The sequence below is a fragment of the Lathyrus oleraceus genome, chromosome 6, assembly GCF_024323335.1.
Source record: "Lathyrus oleraceus cultivar Zhongwan6 chromosome 6, CAAS_Psat_ZW6_1.0, whole genome shotgun sequence".
Taxonomy (NCBI): Eukaryota; Viridiplantae; Streptophyta; class Magnoliopsida; order Fabales; family Fabaceae; genus Lathyrus; species Lathyrus oleraceus.
The window spans coordinates 134,551,584-134,558,968 of record NC_066584.1 but is presented as its reverse complement, the minus strand read 5'-3'; the positions used below and the strand labels follow the sequence as shown (position 1 = coordinate 134,558,968).

General features: G+C 35.7%; 1 pseudogene; it reads right to left on the bottom strand.

Annotated features, from left to right (window-relative positions):
- Window positions 1-361: 361 nt before the first annotated feature.
- On the bottom strand, window positions 362-5,364 carry LOC127094408 (uncharacterized; annotated as a pseudogene).
- Between the last annotated feature and the right edge of the window lie 2,021 nt (window positions 5,365-7,385).

Sequence of the window (7,385 nt, the reverse complement as noted above, 5' to 3'; positions counted from 1 at the left end):
GTAAAATGAAGTGGGCTGAAGCACAAATAGGTTTAACAAGCTCCCAACTGTGGGATCTGGTAGGGCCAAAATTTTGTTTTTCTCCAACACAAGAGATATTGGTTATTAACGGTGGTTTTTTCACGAAGTTGCACCTAAGGTATTTGAGGAAGAATGCTCTCGGTAGACAACAATAGTCGGTTGGCGGCTACACCCAGAACTGTGGTATATGAAGCGAGTTGAAGAGGAAATTGGTTCACCAATCAGAGAGGATCTAGATTGATGTGATTTATCATAAAAAATTATGAATTAAATTATATTGAAAATAAGAAATAATATTATTTAATATAATGAACAATGAAAATTGTTTACCATCTATTTATTAAAAATGAACTAAAATAACCTCATTGTTAATTGTTCCAAGAATATCTCTTTCTATAAAAATTACAAGAAAATAATTTAACCACTGATTACTCATTTTGTTACATAAGTGACTCTTCACAAACTTCATAGTTGAAAAAACATGTTTCACGCTTGTAGTTGCTACCGGCAAGTTTAAAGCCAACTTCAGAAGCTTATAAACCATATCAAATGTGTTGCACTTATTTGTTTCCACAATTTTGTACAAAGATCTGAAAGTCCTTTTAACTTTGTAAATTTTGGGTCACATCAAACATTTCTAACATAATTTCAAAGTTGATATCGCACCACCACTTTTGGCATATGTTCACAATCATTTGGATAAAGTTCGACCTTCCTCAAGAATTTATTCACATTAAAATCTACAAATGACGATGAGAGACTCAAACATGAAACACATCGTAAGAGTTTAATATTTTTTTCATCAAATCTAACATTAAGCCCATACGACTACAAATCTAAAACACTAAACAAACAGTCATGCTTATAATGGTGCAAATTAAAAACACTAGAAGTTGTAACACGTTGTCTAGGTTTTTTTCCTTGCACATATGGTGCATCCATATCAGGCACATCAATATCATTCTTATTGAAAATTTTCATAACCTTAGATATAAGTTCTTCCCATCCATCATTACTCATTTCTTGTAATTCTTGTTTGGTACCACTGGTAAGTGATAAAGAATTTAAAATATCTTGATCACTCTTTTGTAGCACTACACTCAAATAATTTGTGAATCATAAAATCTCAACCACTATATATAACATGAAGATGAAATCAAAGAACTGAAGCATATCTAACAAGAATATAGTTTCACCATATTTTTCAAATGACATATCCTTCTAGACTTCTTTAAGTACCCTAATAATGACACAATACAAAGTTATTAAACTAGTGAGAGTCCTAAAGTGGGAACCCCAACAAGTGTCACCCGCTCTAGAAATAGACGATTCTTGATTTAATCCACTACCACTTTCTATATGGCCCTCTTTAATCAATATAGAAAATTGAGTTACTTATTTGTCCCGAAGCAATTTTTATCTCTTGCTAGAAGATCGTATGAAAATTACAATCGTACCGACCTTACCGAAAAATCACTAACATCTTTGTGAGTCCTAACACATGTAACTAGTTCCAATTGAAGCTGATGGGTGAAACAGTGCACTTAATAAGTAGATGGATTCTCATTTTGGATTAAAGTTCTCAAGCTACCAAACATACCTCACATATTGCTAGCTCCATTATACCTTTCCCCCCAAATGCTAGACAAACTCAAGCCATTAATAGACAATAACTTCTCAAGTGCCTCCTAGAGTGACTTAACACTTATTTCTTTAACACTTACAATGCCAAGGCACCTTTCTTTTATCAAACCTTCACTATTAACATAACGAACAACAACAACCATTTGTTATTTACCAACAACGTCACCTGATTCATCAATCAAAATAAAAAACACATCATCTGCAACATCACATATAATTTATTGAGTTTTTTGACATGTACAAGCAGCATCAAGATCCTTTGGAATCTTAGGGGCAATCATAAAGTTATTTTCCAGAGCACAATCTATTGCAATAACTATCTTTGCGTTAATTTTCCTTAGACTGTCAACCAACTCAAGAATAACCCCTTAAATAAAGAGTTAAAGGACTCGTCACCCCCTCTAAATGGCATATAATACCTCAAAATAAACTTAGTAGCTATAAGGACAAACAAGATATTCGACATTCATTTGTTTAATTTGATTAAAAAATGAAATCTTCATACTTTGATTTGGGTTCATGAGAGTGTAACCCACATGCACACAATCAACATGACTATTGGAAGAAGTAGCATGATAAGCCAATCTTTAAGCATTCTTTCAGTCACCGAACTCCTTTCCCACACAATAAACCCCCACCCCCCATATTTAGAGACAATTTTAAACAAAAAGCATGACAATTAAAAGATTAGGTCCTTAGATTCACTATAATCAATCCAGTCATACAAATCAAACTATTTTTTTTATAAAATCAACATCTTTGTTTACCTTGAACATGCCAAGAGTAAACAAAATTGTGAGGAGCTTGATAATGACCTATTTTTAAATAAGTCTTCCTTACCTCGTTTTAAATGTCAGGATAATATCTTGAAATTGGAGGTCTAATTTCTGAATTCGTTTCCAACAATTTATAATCAAAAACTTTAATAGTCTCACTTAGATGTTGAGTTTCCAATGCTTCTAGATTAGCTGAAGAAGTAACTTTGTCTTTAGAACGCATAAGAAAAATTCGTCATCCTATAAAGAGAACAATGAAACAATTTTAAATAGTTGTTCACACTATAAAGAGAACAATAAAATCAATTGATTTTAAAGAAAATCATTTATCAGAAATTGAGAAAATTGATTTTTTTTAACAAATTGGAGTTTTAGGGTTCAACTTAAAAAGGAGAATTTTTTACTCAAATAATCTACTTTTTCAAAAAAAAATCCTTAAATAACTCACTTTTTAGATTATTTCCCAAACTACCCCACTTTGAAGAGGTGACGCCAGATAAATTGGTGCATGCTCTCTAAGTTAAAGAGGTGGCGCCAATTGGATTGGCTTATGCACCTAGTGGTGTCAATCCAATTGACGTTTGTGTGTTAGGTTTTAAAGGAGGTTCAAATTGGTCTAGCACCTATGTGTGTTGTGTAATTTTTTTTTGTAAAACAATGTACATTTTAGATAAAAGTCAAAATTAGACCAATTGATATTAATATTAATATGTGTTTACATACGATAACCAAAAAGACTGATGTTGTTGACCGGGATGACCTAACCTACCTCCGTACCACATCCCCTACCTACCCGAACGCGTGGCCCTAACCTACGTTGATGATTCACCCTGAGTGTTTGAATATTTGAGGGGCCAGGAACATCACCACCACCTGCAGGAGATTTCCTAAGATGTTCATACAAATTTGTGTAGTCCTGTGTATGCAATGAAGCGTTATCGCCATAGATGAGTTCATGACCCATGCCAAAGTAGTTGGGATACGTTTGAGTTATTGGAGGGCGATCAGGACGATTGAAGGGTGGAATTGGTGTAAATGATGCGTCGAGGAAAGGTTGAAATGATTGTTGTGGTGTTCGGTAGCCATATGGTTGTTGCATGTTTTGGTTTTGTGATGTTTGGGCTTCTTGACTATAGTAGGAGGATGAACGGTTGGTGTTAAATGATCGCTGAGTGTTTCGGCTAAGGCGGCTATGGTAGGGTGATGTGTTGGGTGCATAGCAATGTTGGGTGTCTTGGTGATGATCTACTTGTTGGTGGTGGTACGGGGTATGCTCTTGGTATTATGGTTGGGTGTTTGGCATGTTAGGGTCGTAGGTTTGTTTGTTTGTGGATCAAAAATTTTGATGGATAGGGGGTTGTGAGTAATCGGTCTGACAATGTTGTTGGGGATTAGATGTTGAACCTTCTTGTGTGAAGTTACTTGGCGTGGGTCGTATAGGTACATATCCTCGGAGAGGAACTTAAATCCAAACGATATGTACCAAGCCATATAATTACGAGTTGATTTTTCTTCGGTTTGCATCACAACGTCAGTTAAGACATGGTTTTGTCGGTGCTTCCATTTTCGACACTCAGATCTACCGAAGCTTTGCCAAGGGTTAAAGTTCCATTGGTCGTTAACTTTTCTTATATGCCATTCTCTGATGTTTGTCGGGGGATCTGGGATGTGTTGAAGTATACCAAACTATAATTTAACACGGTCACTATGATGCATCTCCACAGTGGTGAATCTTATGATCGGTGCATACAGTCCAAACGGTTGCGTCTTGTTTGTTGATTTCATGGTCATGATCCAAGTTTAGATATGGACGCCAAATAAACTCAAATGTGAAAATATATTAGATTATAAAATGGGTGATATTAAAATACAAATTATTACAAATTAATTAGGTTAATGGCAATACATCTGGTGGTCGAAGGTGATCCAAGAGATTGCGATACTGGGTAATACAGTGTCTAGGACATCTGTTGCAACTCATACCATGTGCCGACCATTTGCACCAAAAAAGTAAATATATTATTTAGAGATAATAATTGGTAAAGTGAGTAAATATAGTCCATTATTAAGAACTTATTTTTGTGCGTACAGGAATGTGAACGGGTTGTGGTTAACATGCACTAGGGACGGTAGTCTGGACCAACCCCATGCTTGGAATAAAACAGCACATCCAGAAAATATAGATGTGTCTTTGTGTGTATTTTTACACAAAGAGCTAGAAAGATAAGGCAAACAAGCGGACCCCCAATTGTAACTTCTTATTCTTTATACATGTCTTAGTAAAGGTAAACCATAACATGCATACTAAAACCACTACCTTCGGGAAATAAAAATAAACCAATTAAAAGCATAATATAATACCTAGCTTTTATTATTCGAGCGTCTTCGGTAGAATTTTCATCTAATTATATGTTGTTGTAATATGCCTTAAGGCGTGAAAGGAATATACCTTGACCTCCTGAGTTATCATCTAACAAGTTAGCATCCAAGAGTTCCATGAAAATTGAATTCACATAGTTGGTTTTACCATTTACCGCCTTACAATCGATAGGAAGTCCCAATAACATGTAGACATCTTCTAACGTCACGGTACATTCACTGGTTGGAAACCAGAATGTGTGTGTCTCGGGACGCAATCTTTCATATAAAGCTAGAATAAATTTAGTATCAACCGACCAAGACATGATTTTTCTTACATGTCCAAAACCGGCGAGTTCGACATAAGGTTGAATCAACACGTCGATGGCAACAAATTCGTGGACACGAGTTTGAAACCTAGAAACATCCTAAAAAATAAACAACAAAATAAGTTACTTTATAAAAAATATGTGTTAGAAAAATATGACAATAAATAAACGCTTACATAAGTTGCTACGCTTGTGACTGTGCCTCTATGCGATTCATCCACAGTGAGTAGAGACATCTTGTCATAGTGTTGTAGATGAAAAAGTGTTTGTTGCAGATGAAAAAGTGTTTGTTATAGATGAAGAAGTGTTTGTTGTTGATGAAGAAGTGTTGAGCTGCATGACTATTTATAATGAGATACATGCACAAGTGTGCATGCATGAAATATTAAGTTGCAAGCTAGCGCCAATTCAATTGGCGTGCACATGTATTTTTAACATGCTAGCGCCATATGGACTGGCGCCTTCCTAGGTGTCTAGCTGCATGCATGGTCATGGAAGATCTTGCATGCATGGTCTTTTCACTAGGCTACATGGCTATTGCATGCAACGCAGAATCTCGAGGGCATGCACACAGAAGGTGCCATATGGACTGGCACCTATGTTCAAAAATCCAAAGCAGACACCAAATGGAATGACCTTAGCTCTTGCATGAATGTCATGTCATGTTCTATTAATACTCTTCCTCATACCAACACAAGTTCACTCTCTTACTCAAACCAACACAAATTCATTGTCAAACCTACACAACTTCATTATCTTACTATTTCATCCGCACCCAAATATATTATCAATGCTCACTGCAACGGTGAGACAGATGAGTATGATCTATACGGGTTTAGTTTTCAAAACACCAAAAGTATCTGATTTACAATCAAGAGAAATTCAATTTTCTTGCATTTGAAAAAACGAATAGAATCATGTCTAGGATCTTGTCTTGTGTCACAAATCACGTACCAGAATCCAATTTATTTCGAAAATAATAATGTAAATTTTACCCATTAAAGGTGCAAGACGATGAAGATGTCGAATATATGTTTGTTAGTCACGAACATTTTGGTTACAACTCTATTGAGTTATATATTAATCTCCAACAAAGTATACCATCTCAATAATCTTAGATAACTAATCAAGCTGAATCTGATGAATTTGATTCAGAAGACTCAGATGAAGCCGACCTAGAAGCAGAAGCAGAAGTCAACATTGTTGATGATGATGAAGAAGAAACCGAGACACAGGTCGACCATATGTTGAACAACAACATTGAAGATGACGACCATCCAACGCCATTACCTCCAAGTCATGTATATAATCCTCCTCAATATATGACAAACATGAACTTGCATGACGATGACACATCTGATAGTATTTTTTACAACACGTATCCACGGTCAAAGGATAAGTTAAAAGTGAGAGACACGTTCCATACTAAAGAAGATTATGTGCGAGCTATCAAAAAATTTCACATGGATAACTCTACTGATTTCACCGTGAAATGCACTGATTCAAGAAGGTATGTCATCGAATTTCGTAACATCCTTTGAAAACAAATAGAAGCAGTTCTTGGAAGATAGCTTATATAAACCCACCTCACAGTTGCATCGCCACTAATGTTGTATAGGATCACCGAAAGTTAAGCGTTGAATTGATATGTCAAGACATTTTGCCGCTTGTTAACAAAGACCCATCAGTGAAGGTGAGTATAATAATATCTCATATCGTCACATGATATAATTATACTCCCTCTTACAAGAAAGCGTAGATTTCAATGATAAAGGTTGTTGAATAGGTATTTGGCAACTGGGAGGATTCATATAAAGAATTGCCACGATTTTTATGGGCACTTAAAACATACCATCGGGGACTATTGCAATTATGGAGACTTTGCCATCATTTACACCAGAAGGAACTTGTATTGCTGGAAATAAAATTTTTCACCGCCTCTTTTGGGCATTTCAACCATGTATCAAAGGTTTTGGATTCTGCGAACCTATTACTCAAATTGATGGAACGTGGTTATACGGAAAATACAAGGGCACTTTGCTTATGGCTGTTGCACAAGACGACAATAATAATTTCTTTCCGATTGCCTTTGCTCTGGTTGAAGGTGAAACCACTGGTGGTTGGGTTTCTTCCTTAATCATCTCAGAACACATGTCGATCCACAAGCCAATCTCTATTTGATTTCAGATAGACATGCTGCTATTGAGAGTGCTTACAATAACCATGATAATAGATGACATGATCCTCCTTCTTCCCA